Here is a 27,927-nt window from a genome sequence, read left to right on the forward strand (position 1 = left end):
CGGGACATGTCCTCTTCCTCTTCTTGTGTCTTGGGACACTGTTCAGCAAATAACCTCACACCCACAGGAATAGGAACCTTCACTGGTTTACTATCCTGCATATTAAACCTCTGCAGTATTGTCTCGACATACTTCCTCTGGTTTAACCAGAGCTTCCTATTTTCCCGATCTCTTTTAATTTCCATGCCAAAAATATAGTTTGCAGCACCAAGATCTTTCATGTCAAATTTGGAGGACAATTGGGTCTTCAAATCCTGGATAATTTCTTTGTCATTTCCAACCAGCAACATATCATCCACATACAAGACTAGATAAATAACACAGTCACCAATTAATTTAAAATACACACAATGATCTGCTTTGCTTCTGGTGAAGCCAAGTCCCCGTATAAATGTATCAAATTTCTGATACCACATCCTTGGTGACTGTTTTAACCCATACAGAGACTTCTTTAACTTGCATACCAGTTCTTTCCTACCCTTCACTGCAAAGCCTTCAGGTTGCCTCATGTAGATTTCCTCTTCCAAATCCACGTGAAGAAATGTTGTCTTCACATCCATCTGTTCTACCTCAAAATCAAAAGCAGCAGCAACAGATAAAAGTAATCTAATAGAAGCTACCTTGGCAACAGGAGAAAAAATATCACCAAAATCAATTTCCGGCACCTGGGAATAACCTTTTTCTACCAACCGAGCTTTGTATTTCTCCACCTTTCCTTCTACATTAGTCTTCTTCTTGAACACCCATTTGCTGCCAATGGGTTTCCTTCCAGCCGGCAACTCTACCAGATACCAAGCCTCATTTTTGTGCAAAGATGCCATTTCATCAACCATGGCCTCTTTCCAGAGTTTTCCATCCTCTGAATCCACTGCTTCCTTCACAGTTCTGGGATCATCATCAGTAACAGACAAAGCAAAATTTGAACTGAAAGCAGATGGACTATACCTTTCTGGCTGCCTTCTTTCTCGACCTGATCTTCTCACAGCCGGAGTTTGTGGCTCTTCATCTTCTGATTCCTCCTCTGCTGCAGAGTCTGATTCTTCCTCCTTTGGCTCAAACTCTATCTTCTCAGGTTCCTTTGGTTGGACTTCAGATTGAATAACATCTTTTACCTCTCTGAACACTACATCTCGGATGTACACAACCTTCCGTGTGACTGGGTTCCAAAGCTTATAACCCTTTAAACCATCCTTATACCCAATAAAGATGCACTTTTCAGATTTACTATCCAACTTGGTTCGTTTCTCCTTTGGAACATGTACATATGCATCACATCCAAATACCCTCAGATGTGAAAGAGAGGGTTTCTTACCAGTCCATACTTCTTGTGGAGTCTTATCCTCCAACGCTGATGAGGGTGATTTGTTGATCAAGTAACGTGCAGTATCCACCGCCTTTGCCCAGAATTCCTGTCCTAACCCGGCACCACTGAGCATGCTTTTTGCCCTTTCCATCAACGCCTTGTTCATTCTTTCTGCGGCTCCATTTTGCTGAGGTGTATATGGAGTAGTCTTCTGCCGTGCTATACCACACTTCTTACAAAATTCTTCAAATTCCTTGCTACAAAATTCTCCACCATTATCTGTCCTCAGCACCTTTATCTTCTTCTCTGTCTGATTTTCCACCAGAGCCTTAAATTCTTTAAACCTGTCAAAGACTTCAGATTTCTTCTTAAGGAAATATATCCATGTATTCCTTGAGAAGTCATCTATGAATGATACATAGTACACAGACTTACCCAGTGATGGAACCTTCACAGGTCCAAACACATCACTGTGCACAAGCTCTAATATCTGTTTCGTCCTCTTACCACCAGAGGGGAAACTCACTCGATTCTGCTTCCCATACACACAATTTTCACAGAAATCAAAATCCAGAGAGCTATCATTCATACCTTCTACCATACCTTTACCATGAAGTATTCGAAGGCCCTTCTCTCCAATATGTCCAAGCCTTTGATGCCACAACATGGTCTTCTCTCCAGAGACCACTAGATTTTCTACTCCATTTTCAGGAACCATAGAACTATTGCACCCATCAACAACAGTGCTACCTTGCAGCTTGTACAGAGTTCCAATCCGAACTCCCCGCATCAATATCAGTGCTCCTCGAACCATCTTGCAGGTATCTTTCTCGAACACCGTCTTTACACCTGCATCATCCAACTTGCTTACAGAAATCAGATTTCTGGCCAATGCAGGAATATGTAGAACCCCGGAAGTGTTCTAACCCTTCCACCTTGCAACTTCAACTTTACTTTTCCCCGACCAATGATTCTAGCCTTCCTATCATCTCCTAAGAAGACATCACCACCATCGTATTTCTCATACTCGCAGAACCACTCTCTATGGGGAGTGAAGTGAAAGGATGCACCTGAGTCAATCAACCATGCCTCATGATCTACATGTGTACTTGAAGAAGCCAAGTACACATCCCCACCTTCATCTGAGGTGGTTTTCGCCTCTGCAGAAGGAGCATCATCAGATCCCTTTCCTTTATCAGGAGCTTTAGATTTACAATCCCTTCTGAAGTGCCCTTCCTTTCCGCATTTCCAGCACACCACCTTTGTAGGTTTTCCTGGAGATTTAGATCTCCCTCTAGATTTAGATCTCCCATTCGATGACTTATTTTTGTTTCTGTTCTGGGACCGTCCTCGTACAGACAAGGCATCACCATTCTGGTTGTCCATATTCTTCCGTCTCATCTCCTTCATCAGCAAGGCTGAGACTATTTCATCAAACTGCAAAGCAGTTGCATTGCTACCTATTGCAATAACCAGACTATCCCACGAATCTGGTAGAGAACACAATAAACTGATGCACTTATCTTCATCTGAAATTTTAATATCAACAGATAATAATTGACTTACCACAGTATTAAACGCATTCAGATGCTCTGTCACCGAGTCTCCATCTTTCATCCTCAGGTTATACAGCTTTTTTCGCAGGAACAGTTTATTCACCAGAGACTTAGATTGGTACAAAGTCCCTAACTTGACCCACAAAGCCTTTGTCGTAGCTTCCCCTGATACATTCAACAATACTGAATCTGAGACACACAATCGTATTGTGCTCTTTGCCTTCCGATCCAATTTCTTCCATTCTTCATCGGTCACTCCCGATGGTTTAGTACCCAGATCTACCACGATCCACTGATCTTTATCGACCAACAGATCCTCCATCTTGAGTTTCCACAACTCAAAACTCTGACCATTGAACTTCTCAATCTCGATCTTTCCACTGCTCACCATCTTCTTTCACCACCAGAATCGATCTCGCAGATCTCCCACTGAACAGGGTCTACCACAGGCCCGATCGAAACCCCTCAGCAACAAAGGCGTCCCCTTGAAGCCAAAACAGCTCCGATACCAAATGTAGGTTTTAACCCTGTACAGAAATTACCTGCATACGAATTCTTAAACAAAGAAAATAAACAATGCGAGAGCATAACCCATAAAACACATATGCACAGAGATTTTTCCCTGGATCCCAAAACCGGGACTACCAGCTTGATTTTTCATTATGTTCCTTTCAATGTTACAATACATATTTATACATGCCGAAGCATCCAATACCATGGACCGAAAAACCATCGCGTCCAATACCATGTGCGAAAATCATGCACAAAACCATAGGTAGGTTCGCCCAACCTAATATAGGGTCCAAAAAAAATTTTCCCGGGGCGCTGCCCCGGACCCCGTAGAGGGGGGCTACCCGCCCCCCTCAAACCCCCTGTGACAACCCAACATTATATACATGCTTCTTTAGGCGGATGGCTACGCCCATGACATGGATCTATTTCATATGATCCCTCTAGTCGAATGGCTACATCCATGCCAAGGATCCATTCACATGATCTTTTTCTTGATGGATAGCTTTGCCTATACCATGGATTCATGTATTGTTATATGCCTCTCATGTTTATCATGTATGACTATCAAATTTAAGGTATGTACATGTATGCTTTCTTACAAGTTTTCCAACAACAAACTTTGGTTCCCCACATCTACCTGTAAAGAATTTCACCCGTCACTCTAGTTCGACCTTCATGCTTCATGGGGAATCTGTTAAACAACATTTTGTCACTATCCCTGTACACCCAGTATACTATCTTGGAGAACCTCTACAGTGTACCTAAAATTCTTTCCCATCGTGAAGAAACTCCCAGTATGTCCCTCTTCATGAGCAGAATAATTCCCCTTTGCAACATTTCCCAAGAATCTTCCTTCTATCCCAGTTTACAAGATCGGTGCTACTGACCAGTTTTATCCTCATGTTGATTTACAGAGGTTAAAACTAACCCTCAGACCGATTGGACCAACTGATCCCTTTTCAGTTGAGCTAATCCTCTTTTGGAAGGTTTTTTAAATAAGGAGTTGAAGCCTCCATGTCTAGAAGTTTCGTAATAGAAGTCTGGTAGATGGTTGGGCCAGATAGAGCCAAGGAAATCAGTTTGGGCTCCTTTCCCCTATTAGGATGGAAAAACCTCAAGAGATAATACCTTCTCCCATGATGAGAGGAACCATCTCCCATCCATCCAAGCTATATAAGCCTCTCTTTTTCCCAAGCAAAAGCTAGTTGGAGTTGTGGAGCAGGTTTGAATAACCAACAATTCATCTATAGCTTGTAGCTTTCTAGTGTGTGTTTGAGGGAGAATAGTGTGATTTTGTTTTGGTTTGAGACTAGAGGGAAATAGGCCTTAAACTTCCATTTGTTTGGGCTACCCATGAAGTGCTAGAAGAAGTGTGGGAACCCAGATATGTCAAAGGAGACCAGCAACGTCAAGGCACCGATTGTAATCTCTTTTTGATTTATATAAATGCAACTACTGATTGATTTCATACATGAAGTGTCATTTTACATCTTTATGGCTTAATGTTCCTTGACCTATTAAGTAGGGTGAATACAATATTGTATGTTATCATGTTTGTTGGTGTTGTTGTTGTTTGCTTGTTTTAAGTATTCGAAGGAAGGAAATAGAAGATAGCTGGAGTGAGGAAGTAGGATCATCACCAAGTGGAATAGAGTTCTAAGAGGTATGTCCTCATAATTGATTCTAGCTTAAGGAAATATTCCATAGATTGTATGTTTGTGACTAGACCCTCTCTCTCGGGCTATAGGAATTGTTTGTATCTGCACTTAGAATTTACCTGCATCACACACTTGCAACACATTCGATAGGTCCTTCAAACCTTGCAACAACACAAACTATGTGCCAACTTTAAGAAATGCACCTTTGGCATGTGCTAGGTCCAATATCTAGATTACATCATAGATGAGCAAGGTGTTCATATGGATCCACATAAGATCCAAGTCATTCAGTATTAGACCACCTTGACACTCTAACATAGGTTCAAAACTTTTTGGGCCTCGAAATTTTTTATTGGAGGTTCATGTTGGGATTCTCCCATATCACTTGGCCTTTGAGTCATATTACCAAGGGTGGAGAGAAAGAAAATTTTTCCTGGTCTGAGTCCCAACTGAAGGAATTCATTGAGCTGAAGCACTGCCTCTTCTCTGCACCTATACTCACATTTCCAGACTTGAAACAACCATCTGAAATTGAGATAGATGCCTCTAACTATGCTATTATGCATTGTTCACCCAACATGGGCATCCTGTGGCATATCATAATGAGACACTTTTTGATGCAATTCAAAATTACCCCACCTATGTTAAAGCGATGTATTCTATCATGCACACTTTCTAGTAGTGGAAACATTACATTCTGGGGAAGGAGACAGTCATCCACATCGATCACCAACCCATTTAGTTTATATAGACACAAGGGAAGTTGCAAAGTGATTTCCATCAGAAATGGTTTTCCACTTGAAAATTAAATTCAAAAATGGAAACATCAATCATGTTGTAGATTTCTTCATCCAGCCCCCATTTGTACTGCCTACTATTCTCAAATATTTTGGCCACGAGACCTCTGGATGAACACAACTATACAAAAATGATCCATAGTTTGCCACCGCATACTAGATGGTAGTGGATGGCAAGCAAGTTCTTGATTTCCACCTCCAAGATGTATTATTATGCTACATGGGCCACCTTTTTTTTCCTTCAAGCGAGTGTGCAAAGATGATTTTGGAGGTGCACTGTAGTCAGTTTGTAGGACACTTTGGTGTGGAGAAAATTGTGGTTGTGCTAAAAAAGTACTTTTATTGGCCAAAATCGTGAGAGGATGTTGGAAACAATATTATATCTTGCACTACCTATGCCATTGCCAAGCCAACTATCAAGAATCAAGGCCTATACACTCCTCTTCCTACTCCCAACAAGCCCTAGGAATCCATATCCATGAACTATTTGTCTATCTTCCCTTATACCAAGCATGGTAATGACTCTGTATTTTTTGTCGTGGATAGATTTTCTATAATGGCTATATTGGTGGTCTACAAGAAGAGTATCACAACAAAGGACATTGCCAAACTCTTATTTGAATGAGTGTGGTTACATTTTAGGATCCCGTAGACCATTATATTAGATTGGGATAGAAATTTCCTGAGCATATTTTGGTCGAGCCTTTGGACACTATTGGTGCTATGGGATAAAATGCATGCTATATGGAGAATGAAAACTACCCTCAAAGGCCTTCCTGGGACCTTTGATAGACTGTAATATTATCTACAGAAGCTAACAATTTATACACATGTTCATCTATCAAATATCAGTTAACAAAGTATGGAAAGAGGATTACCTCAAGTCTCCTTCTAGATTTTTTGGAGATCGCAATGCATCCAAGAAGAACTCCTTCAAAGCCAGCTCCAAATCAATTCCTGCACAAAGGAAAGGAAAACACAATCACAGCATACAATCTTGAAAACTAATATAAGAATGCACAATGAACATCTATTTGCATACAACTAAACTACTCATCTAAACAAGTATCGAATGAACAACTTAATAAACAAAGGTTACCGACACCATGGAGTAGGGAACACGACTGTAGTTCTGTATTAATAATGGAAGAGTGATTACAACCATCCATTGTATCAGTATTTCTTTGCCCCTTCTGCTTCTCTATCTCTCTCTTTCAACTCACTTCTTCAAGTATGTGACAGTTCACAATAGCTTAGTAGGCTATCCTTTCAAATGCTCTGACCCCTTTCACAATGGCCCTCTCACTGCTTACGTAGCAATCGAGTTATGGTTGCCAATATCTTCATAGATCTCATTAGGGAAAAAGCAATGAACCTACTCTATTTTCCAACTCTTTACCATTTTCCTTCTTTTTCAAATTGGAATTTCCCCAAACAGTTTTATTTTTGGGAATTTCGTTGATTTTCTTGAGCAAATTTAGGGATAAATATCTAGATATTTGTGGGCAGATTCGTTGGTTTGACCCACTGAACTTCTCTTAGTTTCACTAACGCTACCCCTGGTCTAACAACTTGAGTTAGCAGGGTCACTAATGCACCCTTGGGCTTGGTAAAAAGCTTTACAAAGCAGGTTCTCAGTGTGCAACCAACGTTAGTGTGGAGTCAAAGCTTGCAATTGTGGTCTTTGCTTCAGTCATGCTGTCTTTCACCTCTGAGTTGATGAGGGGGTCATTTTGTTGTATAAAAAATTCCCCCTAAAGTATGAGATCAGAGGTAGAGACGATGGCTGAAATACTTTACTGAAACTGTAATTTTTCCTGTCAAAATGTAGAGAGAGAGAAGCTTCGGGTGGCAAGGGAAACTTGATACAACACATATATATAAAACTGCTAAAATCATGTCGTGAGTCAGGCATTCTCATGCTCAGTATCCATGTCAGAGTAATTTTCTCAAAAAGAGATATGACGATACCGGCCGCCGATAAGCATAATGCGGGTCCAGTGTCATAATAGAGTCATCCTGAAACAACTATCTCCAAAAAACAATATCTGCAGCTTGGGAGAGGAAACAAGGTTGAATGATGCAAGCCTCAACCCAAGGTCTTGATTTCCGCTTCATCGAACAAGATAGATCGATACATTCGAAGATATTCATTGACGTAGACCATGCACAAAATCATCTAATTACCGACCAATAATGGAAACCATTAACAGATGTGAGGAAGGCCACTGATAATGGTGATGGTCTCTAAGATGCACAGTACAAACTAGTGAGTGTGAAATATTTCTTTGTCATCAAACACCCATAGAATCACTTAATCAGGAGCCAATAATGAGAACCCCTGACCAAGCACAAGGAAACCTGCCACTAATGTCTGCAAGTACCAAGGCACTGAATGTGTTTCTAGGTTATCATCCTAGATAGAGTGTTGAAGTCGATAGGAAGAAACTTGTCAAAAGGTAGGAAATAATGTGTCCTACATCAGTCGACACGAAACGGGACAAGAATGATTTTGTTTTTTGAGGAATCTTTTGAGCATTTGGGTCTAAACAACGGAGGGCATGATGAAAGGATATGTTTGATCGGTTGATGGAGGAAATAAATTGGTAACCCTTGAACAATAAAAGGAAGACAACGGTTTTAACCAGACAACACTAGACTCATGAACACTACAGAGTGTTAGGATACAGATATGCAATTACATCAGGGTATATAGGCTAAAACTCATAGAATGGTAGGGTTCATATTGACAGGTCCGTCAAAAAGAAGGTTTATCTGAGGGAGTGCCATGTTCAAGTGAATGACTGCTGCCAAACCACGCTTTCAAATATGGAATACAATTGTATTGTCCACTTACCCATTTGATTAATTTTATGAGTCCAGACGGGTAAACTCATCGGTATTTTCATATTTTAAAGAGTCTAAAAAGGACTACAAAAAGAGCGACTCTTTTCCCTATCTGATTAGTTTAATGAGGCTAGACAAGCAAAATCGTCGATTTTTTCATGTTTTAAGAGTCTGAAAATTATCGTAAAAAGAACGACTCTGTATTTTGTCTGTGTAATTTAAACAATCCAAACTAGACAACTCAATGGTATTTTCATATTTAGAGAGTCTGAAAATATCGTAAAGAGAGACTTCATGGTGGTCCCTTTGTCATAGTTGTTAACCAGGTGTGACAAAATGTTAATAGTATACTCGAATCAGTTAGTTTTTCGTTAGTTAATCTATTGAAACCGGATAAAGAGAAACCTACTTTCAATAGATGTCGACCTCATTTTGTTACGAGTACGAGGCAAAGGACTAAACTCGTTTCTCGTTGTGAATTTTTAATGAGTCACGCGACGACAAATTCAATACCTTCATCAAAATTTTTAATGAGTCAGATGAAGAAAACTCAGGGTATCTTTTTTAGTTTAGTGAGCGAGAAAAAGAGGGAAAAGAACGGTTCATCCCTACTTCATAGTTTACGAGCTCGAAGGAGGGGAAAAACTCTGGGATTTTTCAATTTAAGAGCGAGAAATGGTCCCAAAAAAGAAAGTTCTCTTGCTGCTACCGTATATTTTTAACAAGCTCGGTAAAAAAACTCAAGAATTTTCAGTTTAACGAGTGAGAAAAGTAACTAAAAGAATGCTCGGGTCATTTTTAACAATTTTAACGAGGCTAAAGCCAAAGCTCAGGATTTTTTCAGTTTAAAGAGCAAGAAAAAAGTGCCTAAAAAAATTCTCCCTTGGTCTTTTTCAATTTAATGAGCTTGAAAAAGATCAAAAAAGAGTTGCTCAGAGAATTGTTGTATAGTTTTAACAAGCGCAACAATGAAAACTTGGAGATGTTTCTTATTTTTTAAAGAGCAATAAAATATCACAAAAGGTGCTTTGACCATCGTTGCAAAGATTTTTAATGAGCTCAAGGATGAAAACTCAGAGATGTTTATATTTTTTAAAGAGCAATAAAATATCTCAAAAAGTGCTCTATTCTTCGTTGTAGTAGTTTAACGAGCCCAAAGAAGGAGACTCAAGGTTTTTAGGATTAACGAGCAAGAAAAATACCATAAACATAACACTCGATCTTCTTCATGGTAGTTTAATGAGCCTGAAGAAGGAGACTCGAGGATTTTTCGGATTAACGAACAAGAAAAATACCATAAAAATAATGCTCGATCTTCCTTGATCTCATGCTTGACAAGAGAAGGGTCTATGCCATGCAATTCCTCATAAGACCAAGGAAAAACATCATGGAAGTCCCTAAATAGGTAGGTGAAGCTCACAATTTCCTCAAGATTGTGATTGGCACCAATCCGTATGTTTTCCACGATACCTATCATGATAGAAATATCGATGAGCAATGTTTTTGAAATATTGCCCATGTTTCCTTCCGCCTCTAAAGTTTGGAGGATCGTATAGAGCAAGGAAATGGTTTCTGGTATGTCAGGTGATAGGATTTGAAGAGGCATCATGTCCAAATCAGATATCGAAACATGATGGTGCGAATCCTCCCAAGGTTGCTATTCTAAACTCGTGATCTCTCTAATAGCTTCGTCCATAGGTAGGACTTGATTGAGTGGATCGAAAGAAGGAGCATTTATGGGAGGGGCAGTGGTACCATTGGCTGAAACCAAAGTGACTAGATTTTTGGATGCAAATTGAATGGCTTGGTAGGTCGATTCAGCTGGTGACAATGACATTTTCTCTCTATATGTGTCAATGTCTGAAGGAGCCGGTAGGATTCATGGATTGGTCTAGTCATGAGGAATAGATGAAAGCATATTGACCATCTGTGAAGCCTTTGGTAGCTAAAGAGGGAAACAACCCATGAGGGAAGAAGCCTTCAGAATACCGATACCTAAATGGACATAGCAATTAGTTCCACCTCCTATTAGGGGTATGGAGCCACTTGGTAATGGTGAATAATCAGGGGTGCAGAAAGAAAACCGATCCACTGTAATAACCTTTCCATCCAATGGGAATTAGATGATGTGAAAGATAGTAGATACTATGGCTGTCATGGCATATGTCCAACTGTGACCCATCAAGAGATTATAGTCGAGTTTTTTGTCTATGACTTCTATGTCCACTGTTACCATTTTCCCATACAAAGTGATGGGGTAGCTGGATAGGTATCCTTTTGGGATGAAAGTGTGGCCGTCAAAAGCTTTCAGGGAGTTCGACGGTAGGGTTAGGGTTGGAGAACTCAGGGTGAGCCAACATGAAGCCGACATGACGTAGGTAGAAGCACCTTCGTCAATGACAGTTCTGTGTATACCTTTACCTTTCGAAGTTATATGCACCTAGAATGCAAGCTGGTGAGAAAGGGGAGGTTTACACTTGTCCATGTCAAAAATACCAAGCATGGAATCCTCTAGGTCGATACCACCAATAGTCAAAATCAAATCCTTCCGTTGTGTTGGGCATGTTTGTAATACTTCAAGCGCCGACATAGCTAATGGCGCTTGTGCCAAATCTTCTACAATGTTGTAGTTTTGGGTGGCACATGCAAATGTATTATGCATTGTGCGTCGAAGTGCCCCTTTTGGGGGTCAAATTACAAGGTCCGCAACTGGCCTTTTGATATGTAAATCATTGGGCGGCAGTGGGTTTTGACCTAAGGATGTTTCTGTTGTAGGAGTGACAAGAGCTCCATATGATTTGGCTCTTGTAGCGAGTTCTACCATTTCAAATGTGAAAATGGTAGAAGATCCTTCACCAGCTGAAGGATGCTACGAACCATTGTTGCCCCCTTGCAAGGGTTGCGTTTGGTTTGCAATAAGGTTTTGATGCTGCTGAGCGGAGAAAGAATTTTTTAGGACAACAAGGGTCCGGCCAGTATCCTTTCTAGCAATGTATTATGTGCATTCCTAAAGACGCGGACAATGATAGGTCATGTGGTCTTCAGCACAGATTTTGTAAGGAAATGTGGCAGGTTTATCCTTTCCATTATCAGTAAACACAACGGCCTTCTGTTTTAGGTTTGGCTGATTTATTGACTACTCTTCAGAAGGAGAAGTTTTTTTCTTATTCTTATTTTTCTTACCGTTGAGATTTTGTGTAGACTGCACAGAGTTTATCTCAATGGTAGGAAGAGTAGTCGATTTGGTAGTAGTGGAAGTATTGGGGTTGCCAGGGACATCAGGGATTATGTCGTAAAGAGTGCCAGACTATGAATATATCAAATCCAAGTGTTGGGCATGACGTATGGATTGGTCTTTTGTGATCGCACCACCTAGAGCAACATCTCTAGCGATTTGCGGAAGTAAGGACCTGCAGAACCAGTCCGTTAAGAGAAAGTCTAGGAGGGGAGCTTTGACTAACCTCCGCCTATGTCTCCATTCATGTATATGATCAGAGATGTGGGTGGCAGTATCCTGACGAAATGAAGTGAGGAGCTCTGTCCTAGTCTCATAGCGGATAGGTAGCTAGAAGTGCTTTAGGAATTCCATTGCTAAAGTGTCAAAGGTGTTTACTGACATGCGTGGTAACACAATATACCATTTTGCTACATTGCCAATGAGGGTGCGGGGAGAAAGACATAAGCGGACACTATCATCCACCATAAAGTTTGAAACACACCAGAGATGGTAGGTGGTGATATGGGTGCCCGGATCCTCCCCTTGTTTTCCATTGAACTTTGGGATGTCCGTTGGTATTTTATGCGAGATCGACGACCATTGTAAGTTGTGAGATGGGGTCTTTTTTCAACTTGTATAAGTCGGGTATATCCAATGTTGCCAAGAAAGGCAGAGAGTTAGGTGCCCCTGACTCGGACCATGGTGATGACGGATGACTTGAGGAGCTTTAAGCTCCTCCCATTGTTTGGTTCCCCATGGTGTACATGGGTTACGTGGTGTAGCAGTGGCTTTGAGGTATGGTGTTGTAGAGTGGATTTCCATGAGGATTTTGATACTAGGGTATGGAATTTCCCCCAATATAAGTAGTGACCCCTTGAATCACTTGAGTATGTGAGTAGGATGCCCCCATGGACTGGTTGGGAACCCCTTGTGGATTCCTACCCAACACATAACTGACCATTTGGCCTTGATTAACAGTGGGAACGCTCATGTCAATTAGCGACTGACCATGCATGCCTGAGAATGGAGGGGGGAACTGTTACATTCCCTACTGGCATGTGCATATTAGGAACCCCCCAAGTATATGAATCTAGGGGTTTGAACTGTACATTGGCGGTCGACCATGTTGTTGGTAAACGGGAACCGCGCCCATAGTGCCACATTGAGTGTTATATGGAGCATTATATGTGGCACTTGTCGAAGGTATGCAGTTTGGCACCATAGGGGTGGAACCTGGCATCTGCTGGGTTCCACTCATAGAGGGTGTCATGTGAGTGGTTGTACTTGGGACAAATGGGATAGCGGGATTCCACATTATTGGTGTTGTGATGACTGTCGACTGGGGGAGTGGTGAAGGACCAAAAGTGTCCCTAAAGTTCCACAACCCATTAGTCGTCGATTGGATAGATGGAAATGTTCCAACTACCGAAGCAAGAAATACAGGTACCATGGGAGCCAATACAGGTTCTAACAGATCCGTGAGCGGAGGGTTAAAGGGGGGAAGAAATCCCTCGGTGAAGAAATCCTCTAGCAAACTTGAATTGTCAGTTGTCCAAATAGATCCCGTGTGAGATCTAGGAGACTGATCCCCTAAAGATGGGGAATCTAGTTCAGTGGAACTTGGTGGATCTTCCACAATGAGTGGAGGAAGTCCTAACAATCGTTTGGAGTGATGATAAGGGCTGGATGTAGCAATGGTGACCATTAATTTTATCAATAAATTTTTATCATGATATTCTTTAAAGTCTCAAATGATAGCACTCAAGTACCTAAATAAATATAAAAATACCCTAAATGGATCAATCAACAAATAGAGGGAAATTACCTCATTTGATAAGCATCGATTACTGAAGATGAAACCCAATATCTCAATGAATAACAGAGAAGGATGGCCAAATGTACGGTTACGGTTACTATAGAGCTTCACTCAAACCTTAGATTGAGGGGCCAAGTACTCTCGTGAAGATGAGCACCCTCTAAAAAACTAAAGAAAGAGTAGATCTGTCCTCGTTAGGTACTAGGACAGCCCGTCCTAGTCACCTTGTGCCAGTACCTAGAATTTTGGCCACTAGAGATACCTCAGATCACAGACACCGCTGGGGGGGACATAGTCGTAGACAACACACTGTGTGGGCAGGATACTTGAGTCCTCGACTCAGTTCCAAAATCCCCGAAGGGACCCCCAATACACAAAATGCCCAAAGGATTTGTAAGAGAAGGCAGGTTACCTTTAATTACAGTCCGATGTCGTTTCGTATTTCGCTCTGCTTTCACTGGAGTGGTCTCGGTAGTATGAGTGCAGAAGGAATTTTTCACTCGTTAAGGACACTAGTTTGGTTTTCAACCTTGGGTAGTTCACTCACATGCTTATCCCAAGATCCTAGCCTAGCTAATGTTGGTTTGCTCAAAAGAGTAACTGATTGATTTTAATGTAAATTTTATGCATACTTGATTATTGTCTTCGGTAGGGGTGTTTACGTATGAAATATGGTGAGACTCGTGACTCAATAATTCATGTAGAAACAATGCTTTGAAAAAAATTTCAATTTGATGCATACAATTTGTATTCTACATATTCATATTTTCACATATTCATAGTTTCGTCTGTGCATCTATAGTCTTTCAACACATGCATAACAAAAATATTCTTTTCCAATATTTCCTAACAACTACTAAAAACCAAAATTAAGCAACTCACAACTATTTAAACAGAAGAATGAACACAAATTATTAGTCTTTATTTCAGAAAAAATGTTTTTTAAGAGAGAAAAACGAAAACTTTTTCCTAAAAGTAAATTTCTAGGGCACCAATTTTGCTGACATAATACAACTACAGATCTTATTTCATGCAGGGGAGAGAGTGCTTTAGAAGAAGATTCCATAGGTTGATATAGTATAGGAATCCCCGCTTTAAGATGTGGAATCTGATTATCAAATTCTTGAAATGATTTTCATTTGCGAATCTATCCAAGTGATCAAGTTTTAGCTCAACAACATTTTCAGTTTTGGATGTTTCAAGAAAGATTACATCTCTAGATACAACAAAATTTTTATTAACTTCATCATAGAGATGGTATGCTTTGGAGGTGTTTGAATACCCTAGGAAGATACACTTACGACTTCTTGCACCAATTTTGTTTCTATTTATCTTTGGTATCAATGCATAACAGGTGGAACCAAAGACCCTGAGATGCTTTACCGAAGGAATGTGCCCATACCACATTTCATAGGGAGTCTTGTTTCTGATAGCATTAGATGGACATCTATTATTTATATATACAGCACATAGAACTGCATCAACCCAAAACATCAATTTTACATTTTTGAAAAACATCATGGAGCGCACCATATTTAAGATTTTCCTATTTATTCTTCCAGCTACACCGTTCTGTTGGGGATTATAAGGCACAACTGTTTGATGTTTGATCCCATGTTGGCAAAGATAGTTTTCAAATTCATTCGAAGTGTATTCTTTTCCATTATCAGTGCGAATGGAGCCAATATGAGATTTTGCATCATTTTCAATCCATGTATGAAATTTCTTGAATGTTTGAAAAGCATTAGATTTGTTCTTCAATAGATAAACCCAACACATTCTACTGTACTCATTAATAAATGTCATCATATATTTATTTCCATTTCCATAAGGAATGGGCATTGAACCACATAAATCTGAATGAATGAGTTCAAGTTTTCTATGTGCTCTTGAATGTGAATCATGAAAAGACTATTTTCTATGCTTTCCTAGAATGTAAGCATCACATTGCTTAAGTTTCCTAGGAATTGTAGGAAAACTAGTAACACCATTTTTCTTCAACAAGCGGAGGTTGTCATAGTTCAAATGTACAAATCTAGCATGCCATAATAAACTTGATGGAAGTGTACCTTCTTCATAATGAGAATTGTATGAGAAATGTTGTGCATGAGCAAATGTACCCTGCAGCTTGAGAAGCTTTTCTTCTTCTATCCCCCTCATGACAAGTGAGTGGTCAAATTCTTTTCTCACCTCAAGCTTGCCATCAAACATATGAATGGAGTGACCTTGCTGGCAGATGTGGACCAGGGACAATAAGTTTCTCTTCAACTGTGGGAGATATAGAACATGATGCAGAAGGAAGTCTAGAAGACCAGGCAATTTAAGACTGATTTTACCAAGCCCTGATGGCTTGAGCTTTGATTGGTCTACAAAGTATACTCCTCCATCAACATTGTGAGTAAATTCTTCAAAAAAATATTTTCTATGAGTCATGTTGCAAGTTGCTCCTAAATCAAGCAACCAATCATTTTTCCAAGAAGCAAGTGAAGCATTAAATAGATCTTCGTTTACTCCAATATTACATTGTGCCACAACATAATGAGTGGATTTAGGTGCTTTACCTTTGTATTTGTCATTATTTTTACCTTTGGGTTGGTTTCTTTGCTGCTCAATTTTGTCCCAAGGTAACTTGCATGTGGAGGCATCATGTGATCCATTTCTTTTGCAGTGTATGCAGTGCAAATCTGACTTTTCTCCTTGAGAGTGTCTACACCCCTGCCTCTGAAATATCTTCCTCTTCCTCTTCAACTACCTCTTCCTCTGGAAGAATCTTGGGCAAGATTATTTTCTTTATGAGAAAGGCACAAGACTTCTTCAGAAGATTGAGGGGCTATCTTCTTTCCAAAATCTTTCTCTCTTTCAGCAATCTTTTTCACAAGAGAGTGAGAGGTAATATCTTTGAGATTTCCATTTGTTTGCAGTGACTCAAGATAATTGGAGTAAGTAGGATAAAGTGCCTTGAGAAAAGCAATAATAGGAATATCCAATTCAACCTTAGAGGCTTTGATATCATGCATTATAGATTTAACTTCGAATGCAAGAGCAAGAGGATCATTATTTTGTAATTCAAGAGTGAAGAGTTTAATCATGAGTTGAACAACTTCAAGTGTAGAGTGCGATTCATAGAGTTCCTTCAGTTTTTGTAAGGCTTCGAAAGCATTTTAAAATGGTGAAATATGTTGACTCACCTCTTCACTTACAAATGTTGCAATTAATGCATAAGCTTTGTTGTTCTTATTTTCCAAAATGGGGAACTACTTGTCCGAGGTAGGTTGTTTTGGCTCTTTGTCTCCATGTCCAACACACACTCCTTTCCACAACTCATTGAAAATGAGGGTGTGTTTTATCTTCCTGGACCACTCAAGATATTTCTCCTTGCCAGTGAGAACTACTCCCACAATAGATATGATTGAATGCATTATAAGTGTTGTAAAAATACTTCTGCTACTAAAAAAAATTGATTCTGATATATGGAGACAAAGGTATCATTGTACAAAATTTAATACCATACACCGCAAGGTAATAGCATTCACCATTTACCGATTCTAATATTCAATTCCATATACAATGCAACATCTCACAGTCACTAAAAAAAAATCATACCATTCGCGCAAGAGAGGAGACTCTTACGCATAAGCTCTGGATAGCAATAGCGCAGTGTGGGAGGAGAGGCCAACAACGTGTCAATTTTAATGATAGAATGTTATTAATCAACAAGAATGTATGCAAGACTCTCACACATAGGCTCTAGACAGAAATAGCACAGTGTGGGCCTTAATTCTTCTTTCTATCCTTGTTCCATAAAAGAAAGTGTTAACACCCAGGTTGTTCCCTTTGACTCCCAAGGGAATACGGCCGGGGTAACCACTAACCAATCTTTGGATTACAGCTTCTAGCCTGACTGTAATCAGAGAGGGCTCTCTCTTTATGGTTTGTCTCTGTTTTGAGAAGAATTTTGGGCTAGCTATGATGCTCAAGGTTTGTTTTGGATTTGGTTGGGTGATGGTTTCAATCAAGATATATATGTGTTCACTAATATGTTCTAGGCCATTGGGCATGGAGTCAGTGGTCCTTTAGTAGTTTGGTGTGCTGTGTTGATACAGTAGTGATGCTGTGGAGCTGGTTAAGTGTCTGAGAAATAATGCTTTGAACTGGTAATTGAGTGTGAGGTGTCCAGTTCATGAAAGACACTTAAGAATCTTCCAATAAACTAATATGCAAAGGAAGTGAGAGTGTTATTTAGAAGCAGTGAATAATTTCTAGAAAACATTCACATTATAGAATTAATGAAAAACATGAGCATTTAAGAATTCATGTCCATAGTTAATTCTGAAGAAAAACATTTACAGCAGTAAAAATTGAGCACAAGGTGTAACCAGACAATTCCTGCATTATTCTTTTTCTTTACTGCTAGTCAGTGAAACATGAGTATGATTTGATAAACATAAGAAAACAAAACAGAGATTAAGGAAAACTTATTATTTCATCAGACAGCACAAGAATTCTGCAACAACACTTAAGTCATCAGCAAGACATCAAAGTTCCAGGAAATCACTGAGCTGGTCCAGCCCTTTGTATTAGACAATCTGAAAGTGTACAATAGATTTGCCTCAGAGTGAAAATCACCAACCCCTTATGCGTTGCTAAGGGGGGGATATATACAAAATTTACATAAGAAAATATCAAGAGAATGAGTTAATGGCTCATTTATGTTATGCCCACTCCTGGAGCATTGTAGCTGAGAAATTTAATGCTGTAATAACTCTTCAGGGCTTTAGCTGTCCAAAATAGTCAGAAACTGTTGACTTGGTGGCTGCTGGAGTCGGTTGAGGGTACGCTGTCCAAAAATCCACGTATATTCTTATCCTTTGGGCTAGCTGTCGTTCTCCATGTGCTTAGTCACCTTTCGGCTGCCTTTAATACCGACTTTATTCTGTTGTTTGTCTTCTAGTGAGTTGGAGCTGGCAGTGACCGAGCAATTTAGGCTACCGTGGCAAAATTTGAAGCATTGCTTGCCACCAATCCTCCTTTGGCAGCTGATGTCTTCTAATCTTTATTAAAGTTTCATCGCCTCTGTATATCTGTAAAAGTTTGGAGGAGTTTCAAAAAGGTGATTTACCTCATTTTCAATAAAAAACAGGCCTTCAAGTTTATCATATAGGCTCTGTCCTGTTGGAGGCCCTGTTCCCTCAGATGTACTGCCAGATGCAGTGATTTGATTCTCAATATAAGTTGCCATCCTGTTGGTGAATTGATCTCGGGAGATCAGTCTTCCTGCACCACTTAGTAGGTTGGGCAGTCCCTTTGCTTGCAGCACTGCCATCTTGACTCTATATTCCTCCACATCAGCTTGTATCTCGTAGCACTTCCTCTCCACAGTTTGTACATAATTTCTGAGAGTTAGCACCTTTTTGGCTGTGAGGACAGCCTCTGTTCTATTGACAATGCCAATGGCTGCCAGCTCCTCCTTTTCTTGCCTGTTCAAGAAATCTATCATTCTGTTTGCCTGTTCAGGTTTGTCTCCCAGTAATGCTTTGGCCCTCTGAATTTCTGTTTGTGCTTGGCCAATTAAATCCATCTGCTCATGTATATTTTTGATTGACCTCCATTGTTGAGTGATGGATTGGCCAATTTTGGCCCATAGAATTCTTTTTATCTCAGCCATGGCACTCTCCAAATTTAGCTCTTTCTCTAAGGCTTTTATCTTTTCTTTTAGAGCCTTTATTTCTCTGCCTTGCTCTGCCACGGTCACTTTTGATTTATCATACTTGGCATCCAGCTCTGCCAATTTTTCCTTGGCCTTTTTTATCTCATTTGCCTGGAGCTCCATTTCTTTGATGGCATTAGTCAATTCTTCTACACTTGTGCTAGAATCTGGAGCTGTTGTTGTTGATGCTGCTTCTGTTGTAGGGGCCACTGCTGCCTCTGTAGTTGTTGCAGTGGTTGAAGTAGTTGGAGGAGCTTGGGATGTAGATTCTCCCTGTTTATCTTGCAATGCTCCTTCAAGCTCTTTCTCCAAATCGAGGACCTTTTGGTTTAGCTACATTATGAAGTCCAGTTGCTCATCAACCTGTTTTTTCTTTTGTAGCTCTGCTGTTTGAGGGTGCTCTGTGGGCTGCAGCTTTAACCTCTTCTTTAATGCATTGAGGTCATCTTCTTTTTTCTTCATAAGGGCCTTTACACCCTTTGGATCCTTAGGATCATGTCCCAGGTCGATAATAATGTCCTCAAGTGATTTTATTCTGTTATCTTTGGCTAGGGAGGACATTCTCTCAAAATCCAACTGAGTGTTGGTATTTTTTAGTGATTCCTTCAGCTCATGGGCCATGGTTGCCCTGTCTACCAAGGTTGCATAGACCATTTCTCCTGCCTGCTTATGGAGTTCAATTTGGTCCATGGGATGGATGTCCTTGGCTAGGACCTCCACCCTTGTCTTCACATAATCTGCCGCTGATTATGGATCGGGCACTGCAGGCTTGAAATGGCTGAGGAGCAATTTCTCCTCTTGAATGTCATATATAGACATTAGCCTTTCTTTCTGGTCTGGTGTAGCATTTAGAAATTGTTTGTAAACTTCCACCCTCAGCAAGTCATTCTGTGCCTTAATTTGCTTGAAAGAAGCCTTGGTGCTTTTGGGCTTCTTGCTCTGTTGAGAGGAGGAGGACACCACCAAACCAAGTTGTAATCCTTGCTCCTGCTGAAAGGAGCTTGTACCTGTATGCTGGCTACCCTCCCTATCTTTCCTTGTACTGTCAAGGATTTCTTCAGTGATGTCTTCTACCTCTGGGGAGTCAGCCCTTTGCCTTTTGGCCTGGGGTTGTTGGGAGGATCCACTAGCAAGAGTGGACTCTTCTCTGTCTCTTTTTGTACCCCTCTCCTCCTGTGCTGGGGTCTGCATAATTGGAGCTGTTTGTGGCTCAGTTTGTGGAGGGGGAGTCTGCTCTTGTGGCTGCTCTTGTTGCTGCCCTGGTTGCTGCTCATTTGAAGGGGCAGGCTTTTCTTTCACGGTTTCTTCTTCAGCACCCATTATTCCTTTCCCTTTGTCTGTTCCTGGTGTTTCTGTAGACGGTGCCTGTGTGGCTGGTGCTGTTCTTGAGGCCGAGGTCCCTTCTCCTGCTGAATGTAGTCTTTTGAAGGGTACTTGCTGCACAGAATCTAGGTCAAGAGCCTTTTCCAGTTCTCTGACATTATTTAACATTGTCTCTTCTTCAATTAATTTTTCAACTAAAGTATCCTGCTGCCATTCTTGCTGGTTGGCATATTTTTCAATGTGCGGATATTTGCAATGCCTATAACCTAGTAGCAGTAATGAAGCCTTCAGGGTCATAAGGGACCCACCGGAAACTATGTGATAGCTTGTATTTGTTTCTGAGGATTAGGTCAGCATCCTCCCATCCTTCTTTTTTATTCATGATGAAGGGGCCCACCTGGTGCTTGAACTTGAGATGGGCTTTCTTTTTGGAGCTGTGAAAGTGAGTGAGGTCAGATTGAATTAACTGCCTATAATACTCCAAGGCAAATATCCTCATAGGCACATATTTTGGGAGCCTGTATGGACAGAGCTCACAGCCATAGACTCTGATGACTGTATGCTCCTCATATAGGTACCAATCACCTATTTTGTAATTTTTGGAGAGCTGGAGGACTTTCTGAATTTCAGTTGATATTCTGGGAGGAGGGGACCTCATCAATAAGCAAGAAATAGGGTATACAAATTGGTCAACAAACTCACAATAGGAATAGGGTGAAGTTTGGACTTGGTGATAGACAGATGTACAGAAGATAACAGATCTTCTTTCCCCTTTATAATCCAGCTTTTTGATGTAGCATGGAAAAACCTCATACTGATAGTACATAAAAAGGTGGTAGATATAGGATGAGTACTTGAAGACACCTTGTCTGTCTACTTTGCACAGCTGATCATGAATCTTGTTAGCTATGAACTTGGCAAAGTTATATTTGCGGGCAAGGGGTTGGCCTGGGCTGTAAGCAGCTAGCAATACCAGCATTGTTTCATCCACATGCTCACTGGTTCTATATCCCAACACATAAGCAATCATGTCTAGCAACAGTCTCCCTACCTCAGTAAAATAGACATCCAAGTAGGGAGGTGGCCCTGCAGGCTGACATTCAGGTTTCATAAATGTCCTGGTGACCTTCTGAATATCCTCACTGGTCATCTTGGCACTAGTGTTCAGCAGGTAATTCATGGAAAATGGGAACAGCAGCTCAGTTTGATCAAAGTGGAGCATCTTATTGATAGTTTCAGGATTGATGTGAAAGAGGATGCTCCCAGATGGAGACTTAATGGCTCTTTGCTGCACATCATAGTTTTCAACACAGAGGTGAATGATCTCAGGAAAGACATTGACAGAGGGGAGACAGTAGTATGGCAGATTTGACTCCCATATCCCATATGTATCATGACCATTCAGGTAGTCATCTCTTAATTGCCTGAAGGCCTGCAAGAAGTCCCTGTTACCCACAAAGTCTTCAATGAGGTAGTCCCTGTCAGCAAGAGGCAAGGACTCCAGGTCTTTGTTTGGTGCATTTAAAGGAGCAACACTGAGGGCTGATGGTGCAGGAGCAACCATTGTGTAATCAGATTTTGGACAAGGTGAGTGCAATGGTTTGCAAGGTTCTTCAGAGCTTGAGTGACAGGCTCACTGTAGACAATGCTTGAATGTTCTTCACAGTGGAGAAAGCAGGCTTGGCAGACTTGTCTCTGCTGTTTTTTAGTAAATTCACAGGGATTGTGAATTGATGGGGATGATTATAGAGGGTGAGCTGGATTCAATTTGGTGATATGCAGCCTTGGGCCTCCACCAGGCAAAAGGGAACAATGCCGGGCAAGTTCGAGGCGAAATTGTAACCTTCAACTGTGAATTATCGTTTTAGTACAGAATTCTCGGGGCAAAGGGTAATGCAGGTGGATTTAATGGCAAATTTAGTGACAGACAGTGTGGAATTTAGGATTTGAATGATCTTTATGGGAGAATTCACATAGAAATGGCATGCATAGGGGTGAAACAGGGAACTTCCGGGTGAAACAGGGAACTTTCGGTGAAATACCTGGAAAACAAGCTCGGAACGCCTTCGGGCCGAATAGCGGGAGCTCACTGCAGCTGAATTTCCAAGTTATAGCGGCCGCAACTTTGAATTTGATGGCTGGAGGCAATTTCGCGGCAAGCAGGTCGACAATGGCTGCGTCGTTTTCACGTGAAAATGACCAAAAACGGCTAGTTCGGGCGTTTATAACGGCAAATTTGGACAAAAAGGGTCATTGGCGCTTTTTCTGCCAATGAGGTCAGCATGACGTCATGGCAGGCCCGGTACGAAAGGTGACGTGGACGCTGAGCTGGAGGCCAGCGTGGCTGGACACGGTGGCGGGCAGACACTGTGGTAGACAGATGTTGTGGCAGGGCCACGTGGAGGGCCACGGGGCGCGGGAGCGGACGGAGTGACACGACGTTATAGTGACGTGGGCATGACGTGCGAGAGGGGTGGTATGGGAGAGGCGGTAAGCGGTCTCCCCGCACCGCTTTTGGTGATAGGCGGTATCGGGGAGGGGGGCTCCGAACAACCCCAGCGCCTGCCATGCGTCCAGGGTACGACGCCCAATACCGCCCTTCCCCAGACGTTAAAGGGAGGCAGATCGGGGAGCGAGATTGATCGCCCACCGTTGGATCGGGGGCGGTAGAGATCTGACGGCTGGCGGGTACTGCCGTCGGTTGCGCAGCTCTGGGTTGGGTCCCACCCTGCCATTAAAATATTCAATTTAATAATTATGCGCGGGACCATAGGTTTAAGGGTTTTTTGAGGGTTTTTGGGTTAATCTTTTAGGAAAAAGAGGTTAAAAGTGGGTTTGAGCAGAGGGAAAAGGGGTTTTTTGTGGAATTTTTGAACAGAGGGGAGGTGAGGGCTTAGGATGAGGTTATTACTCTAACCAGAGGTTAGAGCAATCCCATGACAGGGTTGACCATAGTCCCTGGTGGACTAATGTCTCCCTTAACAAACTTATTTAGCTATAGTGCTAAAAAGGGAGGATATTTATACATGTTTTGGGGTTTATACACCATGGTGTTACAATAGTAGGGAAAAGTGGAACATAGGGGATTTAGATAATAAGAAGTTAGGGGTTAATATGAGGGGGGGGGGAAAGATGAGAGGGTGAAACACTAAGTTTATATGAAAACAACTTAGTTTAGAGAGTAGATCAAAATAAAAAGATTTTTAGACAAGAAATGTGGCTCTTAAAGAACCAAGAACCCACATAAGACCTTGAAAGCTTTCATGAATGATAACTGATGAAGGGATGTTAATAATGAATGTGAAAGGGGGGAAAAAGGAAGTTAGTGATGCTCCTTTGCTTTGCTGTAACATAATAGAGAAGAGGAGCTTCTCTATCCACTGATATTCCTTTGCAAACAGGTTATCAAACACTTACTTGAAAGGAATAACATTTCTGCAACCCCATCCGCCTACCCCTCTATTTCCTAGCATTTTTTGTTTCTTCATGAAGGGTGCACTTAGATTTGCAGACCCTTATGTGCCTTTTCTTATCTTTTGGCTTTTCTTTTGATTTTCTATCTAGAACTACCCTTATTGCTTCCAAGGTCCCAGATTAAACAGTTGGGAGCCTTACTTCTCTACCTAGCTACTTGTCTGCCAAGGTTAAACAGTTTGGACAGACTTCTTTCTCTATTCTACAACAGAAAATTGAAACATCGTAGGATCCAGATTAGGCTGTTGGACCATCCATCAAAATTGAGTCAACATCAAGCTATGTACACATGTTTTCTCTTGGAAATATGGGATCTTTGCATCACCAAAGCAGAGCATATTTGGACCTTTCTTTGCCAATCATGAAATATGAAACCTATTGGTATAGGTAGCTAACAGTGGCTCCACATGGGGATGGTTTTTCCATCTGAAAGACCAAGAACAACAGGTCAGAAAGCCTTGGCCCTTGATCTGTTATTACCAAAATTTGAAAATTCTCTCTTTGTATTTCAAAACTAGAGGCTATTACCTCTGTGGAATTTCTGGGATGTAAAGCCCCCTTTTTGCTTATTTGTAGTGACCTCTCAAACTGAACTATTTATCTACTGAAAGAAAATATATACAGCTGATTATGTATAGGGGAAACTTAGGCTGCACTCATGGATGGTAGTCAAAATAGTTCTTTAACATCCTGCCATTCACAGGACCTTCATCCAAATCAGCTTCATTAAGACTTTTAAGGAAATAAGTATTGTTTCCTTGTATTGCTTGAACAGCAAATGGTCCTCTCCAAAGGGAATCAAATTTTCCATGTTTTCCCTTATCTTCTCTTCTTGAATCCCACTTGAGGACTTTGTCTCCAATGTTGAAATCTTCTGCCTTAGTTCTTTTGTCAAAGGCCTTTTTTAGCTTTTCTTGTAGGATTTGAACTCTGCTGTATACTTGATCTCTAGTTTGTTGCAAGCATATTATCTGATTGATCCTTCTTTGCATGTCATTGGGCTCAGCTTGACTTTCTTGAAGTAATTTCATAACAGGGACCCCTAGCGATGAAGGAAATTTGGCCTCTAATCCATAAACTAACTCATATGGGCTGATCCCAATTGATCTCTTGGTTGTTAGTCTATCTGCCCACAAGGCATTTACAAGCTTCTTATGCCAATTCTTCTTGTTTTCTTCCAACACCTTCTTTATGATGTTTACAAGGCTTTTATTTGATGATTCAGCAAGGCCATTTCCTTGGGGATAGTATGCAGTAGAGTGGCCCAAGGTAATGTGAAATTTGTGGCAGAAATTCACCATCTTCTTAGATCTGAAAGCAGCAGCATTGTCTGTTATTATCTTATCAGGACAACCAAATCTAGAGAGAATATTGGTCTCAAGGAACTGAATGATAGTGGAATCATTTGCTTGTCTGCATGGAACAGCTTCAATCCACTTAGTAAAGTAGTCTGTAGCTGTTAGAATCCATCTATGTTGGCCTGAAGATGAGGGATGAATTTCCCCAATGAAATCCAAGCCCCATTGTTGAAAAGGTCTCTCTGTTGCAATAGGCCTCAAAGGAAGTGGCAGTAACTTTCTTCTTCCCTCAAACAATTGACATTTATGACATGAGGTGGTAAATTTCTTGACATCAGAGAAAACAGTGGGCCAATAGTAACCAGCCCTCAGTATCTTATCCACAGTGGACTTCCAATACAAGTGTCCACCACAATCATCTGCATGAAATTCTTCCATGATTTTGTTAGTCTCTTTCTCAATTAAGCAGTTTAACAATATACCTTCATGGTTTTTCCAAAGCAAATTGCCCTCCATAACACAAAATCTTGAAGCTTTCATTTTTAGGAACCTACACTTAGTTCTAGACAATCCTGGTGGAGCACACAGGTTTTGTAACACATAACATATATCAGAGTACCAAGGGGATTTTTCAAAGGCTACATTGATCTTTGGAGTCGCCAGCTCTGGTTCATTGTCCAGCTGGTTTATGTCTAAGGCTTGGAAGTTTGCTTATGTCATTAGTTTGGCCAAACCTTGCCCTTTTATTAGTTTTGTAGGTTTTATTTCAATATCAAATTCTAAGATGTTGGCTATCCATTTTCCTCTTCTGCCCTCTAAGTTTTCTTGAGTAAGTATGTCTTTTACAATGGGACTTGGCACATAAGCTATAACATGGGAATAAAGGATGTAAATCCTAAAGTCTTTAATGGCTTTGACCAAAGCATAAGCTTGTTTCTCCATGATCTGATATTTCAGGGGTGCATCTCTGAGAGCTCTACTAAAGAAAGCAATGGGTTTGTCATTTCCTTGGTCATCTTTCTGTAATAAAACAGCAGCAATAGTATGCTGGGAGGCAAAAGAGAAAATGATAAATTCTCTGTCAAATTGAGGATTTGTTAAGACTGGGGTTTGGGTAAGGGCCGATTTTATACCTTCAAATGCTTGATTTGCTTCTACTATCCACTTTACTTTTGAATCCTTTTTTAGCATGTTGTTCAACAATCTGATCAGTTCTGCTAAGTTTGGGATAAACCTTCTTAAGAAATTGATCTTCCCTAAGAAAGCTTGCAATTCTTTGATATTTCTTGGGTGAGGAATTTGCAAGATAGCTTGTATCCTGTCTGGGTCAATTCTGATGCCATCCTTTGAAATGATATGTCCTAACAGCTTACCTTCTTCCAAGCCAAACAGAGACTTCTTTGGATTCAAGGAAATTCCATATTTCCTACATGTCAAGAAGATTTGTCTCAAATGCTTCAAATGTTCTTGGTCTGATTTTGAGAAAGGTGTGAGGTCATCCAAATAAATGACAAGGAATTCATGAATCTCTTTGGCAAAAGCAATATCCATTGCTCTTTGAAATGTTGCCCCTGCATTTTTCAACCCAAAAGGCATTTTTACATATTTGAAAGTTCCCCATGGGGTTGTGAATGCAGTTTTGTCTTGATCATCAGGGTGTACTAGGATCTGATTAAAGCCTGAGAATCCATCAAGTAATGAAATCCTTGAGGCCCCTACCACTCTTTGGAGAATGCGATCCATCTTAGGTAAGGGATAGCTGTCTTTGAGGGACACTTGGTTTAGATTTCTAAGATCAACACAAAGTCTTATTTCACCAGTTTTCTTTCTTGTGGGCACCAAATTTGAGATCCAATCAGAAAACCTGATTGGTGCTATGATACCATCTTTAAACATTTTTTGTACCTCTTTCTCAATTGCAGGGAGAAGCATAGGGTTTATTCTTCTCAATTTTTGCTTAAATGGCTTTTGATTTGGCTTGAGAGGGATGGTATGTTGGATAACAGAGGTGTCATAGGATTTTAAGTCCTCATAACTCCATGCAAAGACATCTTGGAATTCTTTGAAGAGGTCAATGTATTTGGGCTTCTGATCAGGAGGTAGGGAAGCAGACAATTTTATTATCTTGGGCTTTTCCATGGTTCCAATGTTGCATTCTTCAATGGCAGAGTTAAGGGGCTGCATTTTTGGTTTTCTAGGGACATCATTTGAATCAAAAATATCCTCTAGTGGAGTTAGGCCTGTTGGAAGAAAATTGTCTTTCAATTGTATTACTTCAGCCTCAGCATCAGTCACTTCTTCACAACTGATTTGTTGAATTTCTTGTATATTGTCTTTGTTGAAGATTGTTGGATGTAGGATTTTGTGAACTGTCTTAGGTGATATTGGCTTGTTATTCTGTTCATTCTGTATTTGTGA

This window comes from Pinus tabuliformis, chromosome Q (assembly GCF_031772625.1).
Source record: "Pinus tabuliformis cultivar Carrire ecotype Pingquan chromosome Q, CPIR1, whole genome shotgun sequence".
Lineage (NCBI taxonomy): Eukaryota > Viridiplantae > Streptophyta > Pinopsida > Pinales > Pinaceae > Pinus > Pinus tabuliformis.